Source organism: Macaca nemestrina, chromosome 15 (assembly GCF_043159975.1).
Source record: "Macaca nemestrina isolate mMacNem1 chromosome 15, mMacNem.hap1, whole genome shotgun sequence".
Lineage (NCBI taxonomy): Eukaryota > Metazoa > Chordata > Mammalia > Primates > Cercopithecidae > Macaca > Macaca nemestrina.
This window is the reverse complement of record NC_092139.1, coordinates 22,817,000-22,835,544: the sequence shown is the minus strand read 5'-3', so window position 1 is coordinate 22,835,544 and position 18,545 is coordinate 22,817,000. Positions and strand designations below refer to the sequence as shown.

Genomic DNA, 18,545 nt, shown 5'->3' with positions numbered 1-18,545 from the left:
TACACCAGCCTGTATACCATTGGGGACCTCTCTACCAGATGGAACCTAATCCTTTGGGAATAGCTATGTAGCCAATTGATACTTTGCTAATTGCTCTTTTATTAAAACCATATTTCTGCATATTATCCATCTAACATATATATCTCTCCATATAGATTGATATCGATTACCTATTTTTTTCCAGCAGCCAGAGTGATGGTCCCTTTTGTGCAGCATGGAGACACACGTTCACATGCAGGTGGCATGATGTAATGAGAGGGTTAAAAGTACTAACTGGAGTCGGAAAGACCTGCATTCAGCTTCTTTGAAACCCCTTGCATTTGTAAATCACCTAAGCTTTCTAAGCTTGAGTTTTCTCATTGTAAAAATGGTAATAACACTCCCTTACTCCATAGTGCGGCTGTGAAAAATCAAATGATCCAAATGAAGTCCTGACAAGTAGCAAACCCTCATCAAAGCTTTACTGTTGTTTTTATTATATAAATATACTGAGATTTCTGTGAGCTTGCCTGTCCCTCCCTCTAGATTTTGAGTTTCCTGAAGGGAAGGGACCATAGCTGACCTCTGTGTCCCTCTCCTAGCACAGCGAAGGACAACCCTGTAGCATTGGAGCGAGGATTAGATGGGTCAATACAAGGCACATGATTGAGCAGCGACCTGCAGGGAGTAAGTATTTGACAATTGTTGGCTCTTGTTGCTATGATCTGCTAAGCCAATATGCGTGGCCTTGAAAGGTGGTATCTAAAGTCCTGAGCGTTGCTCCTTGGTGAATATCCAGGGCGCCCAAGGTCCAGGGAGGATCCACAGCAGCTGATAGAAGAGCCAAGGACTGGCTGTGGGGTCAGGAGAGAAGGTTTTCCAGCTGGCTCTTTCCCCACCTTGCTGAGTCGAGTTACCAGCACCCAAAAGAGACCTATAATTTTAAGAGAGGGCTAAGTGATAGGAGCTGTGGCCTTGGGTAGGGGAATGCAGCCATGGCTTACTCTGGTTCAGCAGGACTTAAGAAAAATGTCTTGGCTTTATCTGCTTCCACTCTTCTGTCTCCTGCTTGGGTTTTTTATTGGCTAAGCCTAGCTGAAACCAGAGAGCAAGAGAGGTTGGTGATAGAGCCGTAGAAGTCATTCTCTTGGGATTCAAAGCAGAGTAGGGAGGGGCAGGACGGGGGCAAGGGTGGATGAATGGAGAATGTCCAGCCAAGACCCAGACACTGGCTTCCTCCCTTGCAGTCAGATCTCCTTGATCTTCTAAACCAAGCCACAAAAGCCTATCACACTTGGAACAAATTTTTAGTCCCAGCTCTTTGGAGCTTTAGCTTCCTTATCCATTTTACTCATCAGCGTCACACTCATACCAGCCAGTCCTGGGTGATGTGTCAAATTTCTATCTTTATCTGACTTTTCAAAACTCAAGCCCCTGGGGAGATATCTATGTATAGGCTCCACCTCTCTTCCTGGAGACACAGATGGTCAGAACTGGGGCTTTGAGAGCTGCCTTGAGTCGTCATCTCTGTCATGGCCTGGTGACAGTCTTTATTAGGACTTTCTGAAAGCTGCTTTTAGTTTCAGGATGTGTGTCCAACCTTTTCTCAGCCATTAGGAACCCTGAGCTGATATGGTCACTTTCCCTCAAGGCTTCTGTCACTTACACTTTGCCAACCAATTCCTCCTTGCTGGTCATCATTAGGGCCGGAGAAGCAGGTCCCACTGGGAGTTGAGGTGGTGAGAGAGAGAAGTCAAGAACTTTTTAGATTCATGTCCTTAGTCAAACGAGACTTGGAACAGCCATGTGGCAGGTTAAGCCTTCCATCACTTCTAGAGTTGGTCAGTCCCAGGCCCCTAACTGCGCCCCCTTGCAGTCCCTGAAGACCTGTCTTAATTTCATCCCAGAGCCCAGTACCTGCTCTCAGACTCTCTGGTAGCTATTGTGGCCTGCCTCCTCATCTGCTCAAATGCTAGGAACTAGAAATGGTGCCTGTTTGCAGCCCCTTGTCATTGTATGATCCCAGCATACCCCAAATACCCATCATCTATCTACCCAATTACCGCTGTGCCCTTCTCAATCTTCTTCAGATGAACTGATCCCTTGGGTGGCAGACAGAATAGTAATTGCCTTCCCCTTCACAATGTTCATGACTTAATCCCCAGAATCTCTGAATATATTATCTTACATGGCAAAAAAGACTTCGTGGATGTGATTAAGGTTCTTGAGATGTGAAGATTATCCTGGATTATCCATGTGGGTGTCAATTACAAGGGTCTTCATAAGAGGGAGGCAGGAGGTCAGATTTAAAGAAGGTGATGTGGTGATGGAAGCAGAGGATGGAATGCTGTCATTTCTGGAAGAAGCTATGAGCCAAGGAATGGGGGCACCCCTAGAAATTGGAAAAGGCAAGGAAAGGATTCTCCCTGGAGCCTCCAGAAGGAGCAGAGCCCAGCTGACCCCTTTATTTTAGCCCCGTAAGACCCATTATCAGCTTTCTGATTTATGCAACTGTAGGAGAATAAATTTATGTTGTTTTAAGTCATTAACTTTTGGTAATTTGTTACAGCAGCAATAGGAAATGAATATAACCTGCTACTCAAGACGTGTGGTCTGCAGCAGGGGTCTCCAACCCCTGGGCTATGGACCAATACCAGTTGGTGGCCTGTTAGGAAGCAGGCCACACCAGCAGGAGGTGAGTGGCAGGCCAGCAAGCATTACTGCCTGACCTCCACCTCCTGTCAGATCAGCAGCAGCATTAGATTTTCATAGAAGTGAGAACCCTATTGTGAACTGCTAATGCGAGGGATCTAGGTTGTACACTCCTTATAAGAACCTAATGCCTGGCTGGGTGCAGTGGCTTATGCCTGTAATCCTAGCACTTTGGGAGGCCAAGGTGGGTAGATCATGGGTCAGGAGTTCAAGACCAGCCTGGCCAACACAGTGAAAACCCGTCTCTACTAAAAATACAAAAATTAACTGGGCATGGTGGCACAGGCCTATAGTCCCAGCTATAGGGACTCCTGAGGGAGGAGAATCACTTGAACCCGGGAGGCAGAGGTTGTGGTGAGCCAAGATCACGCCACTGCACTCCAGCCAGGGCAACAGAGCGCGACTCGTCTCAAAACAAAACAAAACGAAAACCAAAAAAAAAAAAAAAAAAAAAAAAGGATTTAATGCCTGATGATGTCACTGTCTCCCATCACTCCCACATGGGACCAGCTAGTTGTAGGAAAACAAGCTCAGGGCTCCAGCTGATTCTATTTTATGGTGAGTTGTATGATTATTTCATAATATATTACAGTGTAATAATAAAAATAAAGTGCACAATAAAGGTAATGCATTTGAATCATCCTGAAACCATCCCCCTGACTGTGGAAAAATTTTCACAAAACTGGTCCTTGGTGCTAAAAGTTTGGGGATGGCTAGTCTGTGGCATCACCATTACCTAGTAGCTCCTTAGAAATGAAGAACCTTCGTCTTCACCCCGGACCTACCCACCCAGGATCTGTACTTTAATACCATATCCAGGTGATTCCAATGCATATTAATTGGTATGCTTTAGTCTTCCCCAGGACCCCTACCTGCAGATATTTAGCTCCAATTTGAACCAATTCAAATTAGAAAGGATCCAGTCCAATGAAAGAAGTAAGTTTGCTATGAGAATAAAAACTGACCACCCCCCTCTACCTTCCCCCCCCCCCCCAACCTCACTTTTATCTAAGTATAGCTAATAAAGGACCAGATTTTTAACTTATTTAAAAAATTTACTTATCTCTTTAATGCCTTATTATTTTTCCCTGGTGCTGAGGTTAGGGTAGAAGTAAATTCTAGATTCTGAAGCTGTTACCATAATCCAATCATTGTCCTATCCCCATCACATTTGTTGGGAGACTCCCTGCATTACTGGCTCTGAATAACCACTGAGTGAGAGGCAGGGGTATTTCACAGGGGTGGTAAAGTAGGACATGTCTCAACGGTGGAAATTCGATTTACATGCTGCTCAACCAGAATCAGCATAAACTCTGACCCTTGCTCTGGCCATGACCTGGGTAGGTAGATGGATCCAGATTTATCAATGGCTCTGAAACAAAGGGAAAACCCCACACACTATGGGAGGCCAGCACTGACCACCAGATGAACAGGAACCCCTGATGCATATGCTCTCATAATATATCCTTCTGTGTGAAATACAAATTTCTCCCAAGACAAGAAGTTGTTACACTCATTTTCTGGCAAGTACAAGGGGCAATCATCCCACAAAGTCTGGGAAAGGGGATATGTCTTTTGGATTGCAACCCCTCAAATGGACTCCTCAATTGATTTGGGGTACTCTTCCTGCTGCCCCATTCATGGGGACATCTGGTTTTAGACCCAGCACCTCCTAATTTGATTTCCATTTGCTGTTGAGCTTGGAACTCCTATTCTGGAATTGCCAGAATATCCTGAATTCTTCACAAAAGTCTTCCTGAGGGGGAAGCATTAATAGAGCTTCTTACAGAACCATGAGTCCTCCTCTCCCTAAGGTCTCGATACAAGAGAGTCTTGTTGACTGTCAGCCAGCATCACACTGGTTACCTCCTGGAGCCTGTGCGGGAAAGAGTACCTCAATGCGCCGAGAGAGTTTTTGGGTTGAAACAGGTTTCCATGATAATTAACACCAACTGAGAACACAGGCAAAACTTCTTTTCTTCCAAATTTGAAACCCACATTAGCTAATTAATTCTAATTAGAGGCGAACAGTTCCATGTGGCACAGTGAGCATGTAATAGGCAGACATTTTTGTGTGTGTCTTGACAAATTAATGAAGATGGGTTGGGGGAATTCTTTACAGGCCCATGGGTCAGCTAGGTGCTAGAACATACCTTTTCTTGGGAAAGGGTTTTGGTTTTTGGGAAGCTTGCATGGTGCCCCCAGAGGAAGCCCATCCATTGATCATAATGCCTTTATGTGTTCCAGAAACACATAGTGAGCACCTGTATTGGCTAAGAATTGGTCTATATGCTGAAGGAGACACTATTTTCACTAAGTGGAATCCCCAAGTCTAGTTGGGAGGCAAAAATAAACCAAGAGAATCCAGTGGCATCCTAACCAAAGCAGTAAGATAAGAAAAATACAAAAGGAGATACAAATATTAGAAAGGAAGATCCAAAATGCCACGATTTGTATGTTTCCATTTATATGACATCTTGGGAAAGGCAAAATTATAGTAATGGAGGACAGATCAGGGCTTACCAGGGTTTGGGGATGGGAAGAGGCATTGATTAAAAAAGGGTAGTACAAAGGAATTGTTTGGAATTGTTCTGCATCCTTATTGTGGTGGTGGTTATACAAATCTGTGTGTGTGTTGAAACTTGTAGAACCATATGCCAATTTTCCTGCATGTTATTTTTAAAAATGAGAGAAGAAAAAATGGATTACAGCTATATGTGTGTACCAACATCTATGTATCTCAGTGTTGAATAAAAACCCACAAATTTATTTTACATTGTTTGAATTTTCAGACAATTTTGAAAAACATGCCTTTAAGAAGTAATCCTTAGCTCAGTTTGTATACATGTGTATTTTTATAACATGAAGATCTTTTGCATTAATGCATAAACTAGTTGAAATAAACAAGGAAAGAATTATAAACTTTAACTCATATAAAAATAAACAAATTAACATAAAAGTGTTAAATTTGGGTTTGTAGGAGATAGGGAGAGAATCCTCACGGCATTTGAGACTCTAATTCTACTTTTTCCTGAACCTTTGGGTTTAGTGAGGTGCCTCAATATCCTCATGATAAATTTGCCATACTTGTTTAGCCTAAAAAATACCGTGATTTAAAAGTGACGTGTCTGTCTGTATGGAAAATTCAAGAGACTCAGCTAAAAGTGGTTTATGCTAATCAGAGTGTTCAGTAAGGTAGTGGGATGTAAGATGAGCATGAAGAAAAATAGCATTTCTATTGATTAGAAATATGTAATTGGAAAATATATAAAAGGATCCCATTTATAATAGCAGCAATAATAACAATATAAAACTCTTGGTAATTAACTAGAAATAGTCCAGATTTATATGACAGTGAATACAATACTTTACTGAAAGCCATGAAGAATGGCTGGAATCAATGAAAAGACGTATCATGGTCCTGGATTGGAAGAGTCAACCGAAAGCGTAAAGATGTCAGTCCTTCCCAAATGTATGAGTAAGCTCAAAGCAATTTCAGTGAAAATTTGCATGAGCAAAAGCATAGGGGATGTGAAAACTAATGCCTAGGTGGACTGACTGAAGCATTGGTGGTGAGAGTGTGAGGTGTTCTCCTGGGACCAGATTATAAAGAGCCTAGGCTGCTAGACTGAGGACCAGGCCCTTCATCTGACGGCCAGTAAGAAGCTCTCGAAGATTTCAGTTCAGGATCCAATAAGATCAGAACTCTGTGTGAGAAATAGATCTTGGCTGATGTGTAGGATTAAAGGAAAGGGTGAGACCCAAGGCAGAGACAAATATTAGAAAAGGAAGATCCAAAATGCCACGATTTGTATGTTTCCATTTATATGACATCTTGGGAAAGGCAAAATTATAGTAATGGAGGACAGATCAGGGCTTGCCAGGGTTTATGGGAAGAGGCATTGATTAAAAAAGGGTAGTACAAAGGAATTGTTTGGAATTGTTCTGCATCCTTATTGTGGTGGTGGTTATACAAATCTGTGTATGTGTTGAAACTCATACACAGATTTGGGAGGCTGCTAACTGGAATGGTCTGAAATGACTGCCATGCTGCCTGATCTAAAGGAGTTTCCCAGTGAATGTTAGCATTCTCCCCTCCCCTACCCCCCACTCCTCTGCTCTTCCTTTCTCTCCCCTTCTCTCCTCCTCTGAAGCAAAAACCCAGTGGAGAAATGAACTAGCAGAGTTGCCCCGAGAGGGGGTGAGATATCTTCTGCCAATCTGGGGTCATTGGGGAGGGTTATCTTAAGGAAGATACCAAGGTTTGGAATCTGGAAGCCTGGGTGGACAATGATGATGATAAATGCTACTTAATTATTTATTTATTTATGTATTTATTCATTTATTTATGACAGAGTCTCACTCTGTCACCCAGGTTGGAGTGCAATGGTGTAATCTCGGCTCACTGCAACCTCTGCCTTCTGGGTTCAAGCGATTCTCCTGCCTCAGCCTCCCCAGTAGCTGGGATTACAGGCACATGCCACAGCACCAATCTAGTTTTTTTTTATTTTTAGTAGAGATGGGGTTTCGCCATGTTGGTCAGGCTGGTTTCGAACTTCTGATCTCAAGTGATCCAGTTGCTGCAGCCTCCCAAAGTGCTGGGATTGCAGGCGTGAGCCACCGCGCCCAGCCTAAATGCTACTTTTTATTGAGCATCCACTATCTGTAAGACAGGAACGAGCACTATCCCATTTAAAATTTTTAAAAATTTTTAAAATTTTATGTATTTATTTATTTAAGAGGAAACAAAGAGGTTAAGTGTTCAGAAAGCTGAGGCAGGACCTAACCTTGTCACTGGTCATATCATTGACATCTCTGCGCCTGGCACAGAGATTTCAGCAAATGTTTGCCGTTCACCAGATGTTGCTTCTCTGGGAATTTCCTTGCTGTGGGTTTGGCTGATGCCTTATCTTTATCAGTAAATCCCCTTTCATTTCATAAATAAGTCACTATTTCACAAGGTGGGGAAGAGAAGTGTTGAGCAGGAAGGGTGTGGAGGTAGGAGCAGAAAAGAAGGGGCTGAGTAATGGAACTCGAGGTGTTTCTATAAATTAGGAACCACCCAGCTTGCCACTGACCCGACCCAGGCATCTTTATCAATTTGCTCCTCCACGCCCTGCCAGCCTAGCACAATAAAGCTTCCTGTCCATTTCAGGCTTAATCACACAGAACGTAAATCCCTCAGCAGAGAGGCAGCTGCGAGGGATGGGGCACGATCCGCGGGGCTGTTCATTTTCATCTTCTGGCACGTAATGAAATCAAGAATGCACGTCTGCTCACCAGGGCTGCTTTGCTCCAAATTGTTAAGTAAGCATCCCTGCTTTAGCCTCATTAGACTTCCGAGGCCGCTGATGAAGGAGGATGGAAACCAGCATTTATTGAATGATTCTGGTGTGCTAGATACTTTCTACGTGATTCACTCCTCTAAGAAGCCCCGTGACATGGGCACTATTATCCTCATTTTACAGCTAAGGAAACTGAGCATTTATTGAGGTCGGTGGCCCAAGATCACGGATGGACAAAACGAGTAGGGGACCATGAAGTGACATATCTGTGCAATTTCAAATCCTATACGCCAAGCCTTTTTTTTTTTTTTTTTTGCAGTAATTAGATATAAAATAACTTTTATATAATTTTGGGGGGATTTCTGGGAGAAGTTTGAGGGAACTGAAGTTTATTCCTTTTCGTAATTCATTTCAGTTGTGCCAATTTAATTAACATTCACTGAAGGTCTATTCCACATTCACCATGGCTCTGATTTTTAAGCATAACTTGTGTGTCCACCATTCATGCTAAATAGAGATAATAGTCTTGTCTCCTGCTTCTGCTCCTTTTTCTTCTTCTTAGTTTTTAGATATCCTGGTTTGTGTTCTAGTTCATAATATCTGCCCTAACTTCTTCATTCTTATTTTGGATACTACATTTAGTTCCTCTTCTACCCCTTGTCCTGCCTCATCCAATTCTTATTTTGCCCCTTGTACTATTCAGGGACACCTGCGGCTCCAGGTCAGAGATGCACCTGCTAGTCCTGCCTCTATAGGACCAAACCCATCAGTTTAGCTCCTAGCTTGTCCCTCAGGTGAGAATTGAGCACATTGTACTGTGGACATAAAGACAAGTAAGTTGTCATTCTTGCCCTGGATGAACATGGAACCTAACTGGGAGGTAAATACACACCTGAATAATTAAAGAATAACCTATAATTAAACAAATGCTAAAGTACACACAGAAATTTTAGGAAGTTGGTAGGTAGGCAGGTAAACAATAATGCATTGTTCCTTAAGTCATAATAAATTTCAAAATATCTGTTAACATCTATTTCCTATATTCCCATTAATATGTGAATTCTTAGTTCCTGACTATTGATTCAGTTGAAATAGTAGTATCATTTTGATATTTTTATTTACTGTTTATTCAGTCTGGGTCAACCTCATAGAATGCTGAATCAGGAGGCAATTCCACAGTAATCTGCTTGAGTACAAGAATTTGAATATGATATGTTGTAGGGATAGCAGGATACCAATATGGGGAGTGGGTTTTGGTAGCCCCCCATACCCTTAATTGAATAAAAGGCTAGGCTGGAAAATTGTGAATGTGGAATGGATGGTTTGAGAACTCCAGACCTGGGGCAGGTCAACACTGACTTCTTAGGAGGAGGAGTTTAGATGGGATAACATTTTGACATCCCCTTTGGACAGGGACCCTATGGATTAAGTGGAAAGCTAGAGAGGGAGAGGAAGTGGTTGTTCAAATAACAGGCGGGAATTCCAGATTCAGTTGGCATCTGGCTGTGGCACTTGGGTTCCATTTTCTCCCTACTTGTGGCACTTCTCATGAAAACACAGAAACCACTGCTACTTTTTGGTAACATGGATTCTGGGCCTTAGGTGGAATTTTTACTTAGTAAAGCAAGGATGACACTCTTGGGCAAAAGAACAGGAGATACGTGATAGGGGGTTTTCAGTTATTACTCCTATCTACTTCCTGCCTTAAAGGCAGTGTCTCCGCTGAACAAAAGGAGAGAAACCCGCACTTACTACACAGAAGCTGTTTCTGAGTCTATTTAACCTCCAGCACTCCCTATTATCACTTCTATTGATTTACTATTTGTTGGACTAATTTTAACTTTCCAGAAATTAAAAAAGAAGGAAGGGATCGTGGCAGATGAAAACAGGATATGGATCTTTGTATATGTGTATGAGTCTGTTTGTGCTGCTAAAACAAAATGTCATAGACTAGATAATTTATAAGGAAAATAAATGGATTTTTTCATGGTTCTGAGGATCAGGAAGTCTAATATGAAGGCACTAACACCTGGTGTCTGGTGAGGACTGCTCTCTGCTTCCAGGACGGCTCCTCCTTGCTGCATCTTCCAGAGGGGATGGACACTGTGTCCTCACGTGGCAGAAAAGTGGAAGAGAAAACACCAACTCCCTCAAGCCCTTTTAAAAGGCCCTAATCTCATGCATGAAAGCTTTGCTTTCATGACTTAATCACCTTTTAAAGGCCCCACCTGTTAACACTATCATTTGGGTCTTTCAGTTTCAACATATGAATTTTGGGGTGCACATTCAGACCATACCAATACAAGACCATGAAATCAACAAAATTGACTGTGAAATCTATGAAAGAGTAGAGCTAGAGAGACCTGTAAGATAGTTATATGCTGATGAATGTAAATGTCCATGCATTGCTTTTCCCAAAGCAGAGACGGCTGTATACAATTATCCCAGAATAAATTTCCCTCCACATGTTCCGAAGTCAGCCCATTCTGGTCTAGAATATACATGAGAAAAAGACTGTACCACTAGGAATTTGGAATCTGTGCATATTAATCAGCCCTCAGCTTAAGGTCTAGATGTGGATTCTAATTATAATCATGTGGTTAATAACAAGGACCAAAGAAGATCCATCCAAACTATATACTGGCAACATGCTTGACCAGCTTTCTCCTTTATTAAGCATGAAAAATGGGAAAAACAAAACAAGAGACCTTGAAGATTTTTCTGAGACATAAAAAGGAGAATACTAGATTCAGAGGAAAAATGTCTTGAAAAAATATAAAATAGTTAATAAAGGCATATACTAGGATGCGTCTTTTTGCGTTCTCAGTAAATTTGAACTCTGAGATACAAGAAACGACAGATGACATAGTAAGATTAAAAGAGTTGCTAAGATGCAAGCAGAGATTGAGATAAATATTGTAAATACATATAAAATCCAATAGCTTAATAAAACTTGTTTTGGGATTAGAAGCAGTAAAGAAAATAAATAATATTGCAGGAAATGGAATTGGTGTTAAGGAAGATACAGGTAAGAAGATCTCCCGGAATGTAGAGGAAAAGCCCAGAGAAGTAAGGCAGTTATCAATGGGGAGGATATATGGTGGACAGAGAATGGAAGTTCTGGCTATGGGGACAAAAGATGGAAGCAGCGTCACTGAGCCCAGGGACAGGGATCACCAAGTAGAAACTGGAACAAGAGGGAGCCTTGTTCAGCCCAAGTTAGAGTCACAGAAGAGACGAAGTCAAGGCAAGGAAGAGAGGGAAATACCCTTCTTGCTTTCCACACTGCAATCTTCTGCCAGTCTCTATCGCTGACCAAACCTATCCTGAAGGGAGCAGATGAGGGAACCTGGAAAATGCAGCCTGTATGGGTCAGCCCTACTCTGATACCAAATAAGCAAAGGAAAGGCCAGGGATGGGCATGAGGGCAAAAAAGAGCAGGTGAAGGACCGCTCTATACAACTTAGAAGACACCTTTTACAACAAAAAGCTGCCTGAGTCAAAAGTTGATTTGACTGATATAAATTAAATATATCAGTTAAATATGTGAAGGCTCAATATGACAGTAAATGGATTAAATTCCTGCATTAAAATAATATCTGTCTTAGATTTGGTTTAGAATGCACCAAAGCTAATTATAGCTATTTGTCAAAGCTTCACCTAAAAGAGGGAGCAAAAAAAGGTAAAACTGAAAACTGAGACTAGGAATGACAATATTAACATCAGTAAAAAAAAGTATAGTATAAGGTAAATACAATTATTAAGATAGAAGTCATTTTATGCCAAAGATAAAATTCACATGAATGCTATGATGCTAATTTCCATTTATCTCAGTGATTCTCAACTAAGTTGGTAAAAGATGCCCCAAAGATCATATCAGAGTCTGAGAAGTCATTTTGTAAAAAACTCACATACACACATATTCTGATATTCAGAGGGAGGGGGCGAGTAATCCCATTTCCACTGACCCAGAATTACTATTGATGGGCATATATTGCAACCTTCAGATGTTGAGGCAACAAACCAACCAACCAACCAATAAAACCCTAAAAAAACCCAAAACAAAACAAAAAACCAAGAAACCATCATGTAGCCTTTGGTTAAAAAAATATGGATGATTAGTAATATTGACTTTGATTTAATAGATTTGGATTAAATTTTGGGTTCTGAAAATGGCCAGAAAATTTTCATCGTTTTTGTGCAATAAAACATGGAACATTTATCACAATTAACCTATACTAGTTTATAAAGAAAATTGATGATCAGGATGTTAGAAATGGTTCTGGATAAATTCTCTGATAAGAATGAAATAAAATTAAAATTATTATAATTTTAGAAAGTGTCAATGAAAAATTCCAAACATCAGTTGGCTGTTAATATGTGGCTTTATTTCCGGATTCTCTATCCTGTCCCATTGGTTTATGTGTCCAGTTTTATACCAACGCCATGTTGTTTTGGTTATCAGAATTATGTTTTTGAATGCTGTTGGATTTGGTTGGCTAATGTTTTGTTGAGGATTTTTGCATCTCTGTGCATTAGGGATACTGGCCTGTAGTTTTCTCTTTTACATGTGTGTCCTTATCTGGTTTTACTATGAGGGTAATACTGGCCTTGTAGAATGAATCAGGGAGAATTCCCTCCTCTTAGATTTTTGGGAATAATTTCAGAAGGATTGGTATTAGCTTATCTTTTTAAGTTTTGTAGAATTCAGCTGTGAATGCATCTGGTCCTGAGCTTTTCTCTGTTAGGAGAGTTTTTATTACTGATTCAAACTCACTACTCATTTTTGGCCAATTTAAGTTTTCTATTTCTTCCTGATTCAATCTTGGTTGGTTGTGTGTTTCCAGGAATTTATCAATTTCTTCTAGGTTTTTCAGTTTGTTAGCATATAGTTGTTCATAATAGTCTTTTGTTTTTCTGTAGCATCAGTTGTAATGTCTCCTTTTTCATTTCTGATTGTGTTGACTTAAGTCTTCCCTTTTCTTGTTTAGTCTAGCTAGTGGTTTATTGACTTTATCTTTTCAAAGAATTGACTTTTTTATTTTATTGACTTTTGTATTTTTTTAGTCTCTATTTCATTTACTTCATTCTAATCTTTACTATTTTTCTGCTAATTTGGGGTTTTGTTGTTTTTTCCTTTTTTAGATTCTCTAGGTACATTGTTAGATTGTTAATTTATAATATTTCCACATTTTGATGTAGGCATTTATTGATATAAACTTCCCTCTTAGCACTGCTTTTGCTATATCCCACAGGTTTTGGTATGTTGTATTCCCATTTTGTTTCAAGAAACTTTTTGATTTTCATCTTAATTTCTTTGTTGATGTAATAGTCATTCAGGAACAATTTTTAAATGTATTCATATAGTTTCCAGAGTTCCTCCTGGCATTGATTTCTTGTTTTATTCTACCGCGGTCTAAGAAGATACTTAATATAATTTTGATTTTTTAAAAGAATTCGTTGAGACTTACTTTGTAGCTTAACATATGGTCTATCCTGGTGAATATTCTATGTGCTGATGAAAAAATACATATTCTGTAGGTGTATACAATGATCTGTAAATGTTAGGTCCATTTGGTCTAAAGTCTAGTTTAAATCTAATGTTCTTTGTTGATTTTATATCTAGATGATCTGTTCAGTGCTGAGAGTGGAATGTTAAAGTTCCCCACCACTACTGCATTGCATCTCTCTCTCTTTTTGGACCTAGTAATATTTGCTTTATGAATCTGGATGCTCTAGTATTGAGTGCATATATATTTAAAATTGTTATATCCTCTTGCTGGGTTGATCTTTTTATGTAATAATGTTCTTTGTGTGTGTGTGTGTGTGTGTGTGTGTGTATGTGTGTTTTTACTGTTTTTGAGTTAAAGTTTGTTTTATGTGATAGAAGTACAACTATCCTGCTCATTTTTGGTTTCCATCTGCATATAATATCTTTTTCCATCTTTTTACTTCCAGTCTATGTTTCTTTACTAGTAATTTGAGTTTCTTGTAAGAAGCAAATAGTTCATGTTTTTAAAAGACTCTATTCAGCTATTCTCTTCTTTTATTTTTTTCATTTTATAAGCACTTGGTTTTATTGCACAGAAGCAGTTGAAATTGGACTCCAGTGGAAAGTGTGCACTGGCATAATTCAGTGGCCAGTGCCCAGTCCCACCTAGACAGCTCTTCCAGAATAGAGAGCTCTGGGCAAGGGCTTGACCACTCCTTTGGAAAACAGAAGGCATGTGGAAATAATTAAGACGTGTCAAGCATAATGTGTCTGTAACTGCTCATTCATTATTGTGGTCATCTGTCAGTTGTACGTAGAGGCAATAAATGTACTTATTTGGAAAGGAGGGGGGCAGTTTTTATAGTCAAGTGTTTACGTGTGGCATTCAGCATGTATCACATTCAGCTACATAAGCTTTCATAACACAATCGCCCATCACCTGGGGAGGGTGTTGGGGCAGGGGGCTGGAGTTCCCAATCTTGCTAACATATTGATAACAGAAATTCCTGTTTGAAGAAGGAGGCCCCCTCATCTAAGCAGTTTCTTTTTACATAAACAAAGAAAAAGTGAAAATTGCATTACTCCGATCCTTGAGCTCTGGGCCCCTTCTGAGTTTCTTTGGCTGCTCTGGACGTTCCTTTCTCCCTGCCTTACTTCCCCTTGGCGGCCTTGTCTTCTGTGGCTTTCTCTGGAGGCCTGCTGTCTTTGGTCTGTGCTGGAGGATTTTTCAGCCTTTTCCGCCTTAGGTTTGCTTGGGTCCCTTGAGAGGGTCTTGTCATCCTCTTTGGTTTTGGCCTCTGTCTTGGGTTTCTCCTCAGGCTTCTTGGCCTCAGTGGCCTTCTGCTCCTAGGTGTCTTTTTTCTCTGGTGCTGCTGCTGCCTCCTCCTCCTCTGCTGGTTTGGAGGGTCCCTTGGCTTTGGCATCATCTGGTTCCTTCTTGGCCACCTGTCTTCTCTTTGGGTTTAGCACCTTCCTTCACCTCCACATTGGCAGGAGCCTCCTTCTCTGGGGTGGCTGCTTTTTTCTTATCTTCAGCCTCTTCCTTCTTGGCTTCAACTTTGGATTCTTTGGGCTTTTTGATGGCAAGTCCCTTCATCTCCACCTTGGGCTTTGGGGCCTCCTTCTTGGGTGCCTCCTCTTTCTTGCTGTCCTCCTCCTTCTCCGTTTTTGGCATGGCGGGAGCTTTCTCTTCCTCTGCCTTCTTTGGGGGATATTTGCCTTTCACCTCTTGGGGCTTCTTTTCCTCCTTCACTGGGGACTTCACCTCTTCCTTCTTTGGGATCTCCTTCTCAGGGATCTTGGCATCCTCCTTCAGGGGCAACTTCATCTTCTCTGGGGACCTGACCTCCTCGACAGAGCTTTTGGCCTTTTTGGGGGATTTGTCTGCAGGGGATCTTGCTTCCTCCTTTGCAGAACTCTTGGCTTCTAGAGACTTCACGTCAAGAGTCTTGGCCTTCTCTGGGGATTTTGCTTCCGCCTTCACTAGAGACTTGGCCTTCCCTGGAGACTTGACTTCAGCTGGAGATTTTGCCTCTTCCTTCTCAGGGGACTCCGCTTCCTCCTTTACTGGGGACTTGGCCTTTTCAGGGGACTTGACCTCAGCTGCAGACTTTGCTTCTTCTTTCACTGGGGACTTGGCCTCAGCTGGTGACTTTGCTTCTTCCTTCACTGGGGACTTGGCCTTCTCTGGAGACTTGGCCTCAGCTGGTGATCTTGCCTCTTCCTTTGCTGGGGACTTGACCTCGGCTGGGGATTTTGCTTCCTCTTTCTCTGGGGACTTGGCCTCAGCCGGTGACTTTGCCTCTTCCTTCACTGGGGACTTGGCTTCCTTCTCTGGGGATGTGGTGTCTTCAGCTGGGAGAGACTTTGCTGCTTCTCCTCCCTCTTCTGCCCCCTCCTCTTCACCCTCTTCTTTCTCCTTGCCCTCCTCCTCTCCGGTCTCTTTCTCCTCTTCTTCAGTCACTTCTTCAGTCACTTGGGTCTCCTCCGTCTGTTCCTCCACAATCACAGTGTCTTTCTTCGACTTCTCTACCACTTTGATCTTCTCTTCACTTTTGGCCTTTATGTGAGTGGACACGGAGGGAATTTTGGGGAGTCCTTCTGGAAGCGAGAAAGGAATTGGGCCAAAGCCAGTCCGACACTCTTCGCCTTCCAGGAGTTTTCTGTAAGCGGCTATCTCTGTATCCAAAGCCATCATGACATTGAGCAGGTCCTGGTATTCTCCTAGCTGGGCTGTCACTTCCCACTTGGTGTTCCTCAGCTCGGCGTCCAGTTGCTGAATGGTTTCCTGGTAGGAGGCAATGTTGGCCTCATGACGGTCCTGCAGCTCAGAGCACTGCCTCTCCAGTGAGTCCTTGGTGCTTTTCAGTGCTTCCAGCTGTGTGGTCCTGGCCTGCAGCTGACACAGGTACTCAGTTATCTCCTCCTGCGCTGACCGCATGGCTTCTGTGTTCACCGTCGCTGCCTCTGACAGGCAGTCCAGTCTCACTCGGAACCACTCCTCAGACTACAGCACGCTCGGCACCTTTTGGCCTTCAACCTGCACGCCACGCCCATCTCACACAGCTCCGACGTCACGTCGCACTTGAGGGCGTTGCGCGCCTCAGCCTGCCCCTGCGCGGCGCTGCAGCCCTGGGTCTGGCAGAGCAGCTCGCCCACCTCCTCCAGGTAGTAGCAGCGGAGCAGGTAGCCGCACTCCTCCTGCAGCGCCTGTGCCTTCTTCTGCAGTTCCACGCGCACCGCCTTAGCCTCCAGCGCGTGAGGGCGCGGGCCGCCGCCTCGGCCTCGTCGCGTTGCCAGACCTCGTTGTCTAGGCGCTGGCACACGTGCGAGATGTCCTCGAGCAGGTGCTCCCACTCCAGGCGCAACACCGCACCGCACCGCACCGCGCGTCTTGTGGACCTCGTGCTCGTGGAACTCGCCCATGGCGGCGCGGCCCACCTCCTGCTGCTGCAGGGACGCAGCGTCGCCCTCCAGGCTGCGGTCGTGTGCCTCCAGCTGCCGCTCCTTGTGGATGTAGCCTGCGAAGCAGTCCTTCAGCGCCTGCAGCTGCTCCTCCTCACTGCTCGCTGCGGCCGCCACCACCACGCATCCCTCTGGCCGGTTGCTCAGCGTGCCCAGCGAGTCGATGCTCGAGGAAGCGGCTGGGCGAGGCAGACATGGAGCTCACGGACGTCCGCGGCCACGAGTGGAAGCTGACCGGGCCGAGCGCGTCCCGTCCCGCCTGCGCCGCCCTTTTGGGCTAGCACGTAGTGGAGGCTGCCACCACCGTGCAGCGGCGGGAACGAGGCGCCCAGCAACGCGTCCGCTCTGCGGAAGCTCATCGTGGCTGGAGCAGGTGCGCGAGGCCAGGACGGGGAGGGAGGCACTGCCTCTCTTATCTTTTAAGTGGAGAATTTAATCCGTTTACATTCAAAGTTATTGATATGTCAGGCTTTGTTCCTGTCATATTGTTAATTGCTTTCTGGTTGGTTTATATATTGTTCGTTCTTTTCTTTTTCTTTTATTGTTTGATGGGTTTCTGTAGTGGTACCATTGAGTTTTTTCTTTCTCCACTGTGTAATAGCTTTTCCAGTGAATTTTATACTTTCATGTATTTTCATGATGGTAAATGTTGTTTTTTCATTTCCATTTTTAGGACTCTCTTGAGCATTTCTTGTAGGACCAGTCTAGTGCTAATGAATTCCCTCAGCATTTGGTTGTCTGAGAAAAACTTTATTTCTCCTTCATTTATAGAGGATAATTTTGCCGAATGTAGTATTCTTGTTTGACAGGTTTTTTTTTTTCTTTTAGCACTTTGCATATATCATCCTATTATCTTCTGGTCTGTACGATTTCTGCTGAGAAATCTGCTGTTAGTGCGTTGAAGTTTCCTTTATAGGTGATGAAATGCTTTTCTCTTGTTTTTAGGATTCATTCTTTTTCTTTGACTTTAGACAGTCTGACTATAATACGCCCTGGAGAAGACCTTTTGTGTTGTATTTTCCTGGGGATTGCTGGGAGATTGAGCCTCTTGTATCTAAATGTTTAAATATCTTGCTACACTTGGGAAGTTTTTGTTTGTTATTTAATTAAATAGGTTTTCCAATTCTTTCTTTCTCTCTTCACCTTTGGGGATACTGACAATTAAAATATTTAATAACTTTGTGTTGTCCCAAATGTCATGAAGGCTTTGCTTATTGTTTTTACTCTTTTTTCCCCTTTATTTTTGTCTGACTGGGTTATCTTAAAAGGCCTATCTTCGAGTTCTGAGATTATTTCTTCTGCCTAATCTAGTCTATTGTTGGAGCGTTCAAATGTATTTAGTATTTGCTTCAATAAATTCTTTAGTTCCAGAATTTTTATTTAGTTATTTAAAAAAGTATCTGTCTCTTTGGTAAATTTCTTATTTTTATTTTGAATTGCTTTTCTTATTTCCTTGAATTGTTTTTCAGATTTTTCTTGTATCACATTGAGCTTCTTTAAAATCAATATTTTGAATTCTCTATATGGAATTTTAAATTTCTTTTTGATTAAGATCTATTGCTGGATAATTATTGTGCTCCTATGGAGGTGTCATATTTCCCTGAATTTTTATG

The 18,545-nt window shown here is 42.4% G+C and overlaps 1 long non-coding RNA gene and 1 pseudogene across 1 annotated transcript in view; one reads left to right on the top strand and one right to left on the bottom strand.

Moving 5' to 3' along the window:
* LOC105496370 (uncharacterized) overlaps positions 1-18,545 on the top strand; it is a 187,416-nt gene that overhangs the window by 149,362 nt on the left and 19,509 nt on the right. The window contains exon 3 of the long non-coding RNA XR_011614321.1: positions 582-666. This is a non-coding gene — a long non-coding RNA (uncharacterized lncRNA). The remainder of the gene's footprint in view (positions 1-581; positions 667-18,545) is intronic.
* LOC105496368 (neurofilament heavy polypeptide-like) lies at positions 14,619-17,291 on the bottom strand (annotated as a pseudogene).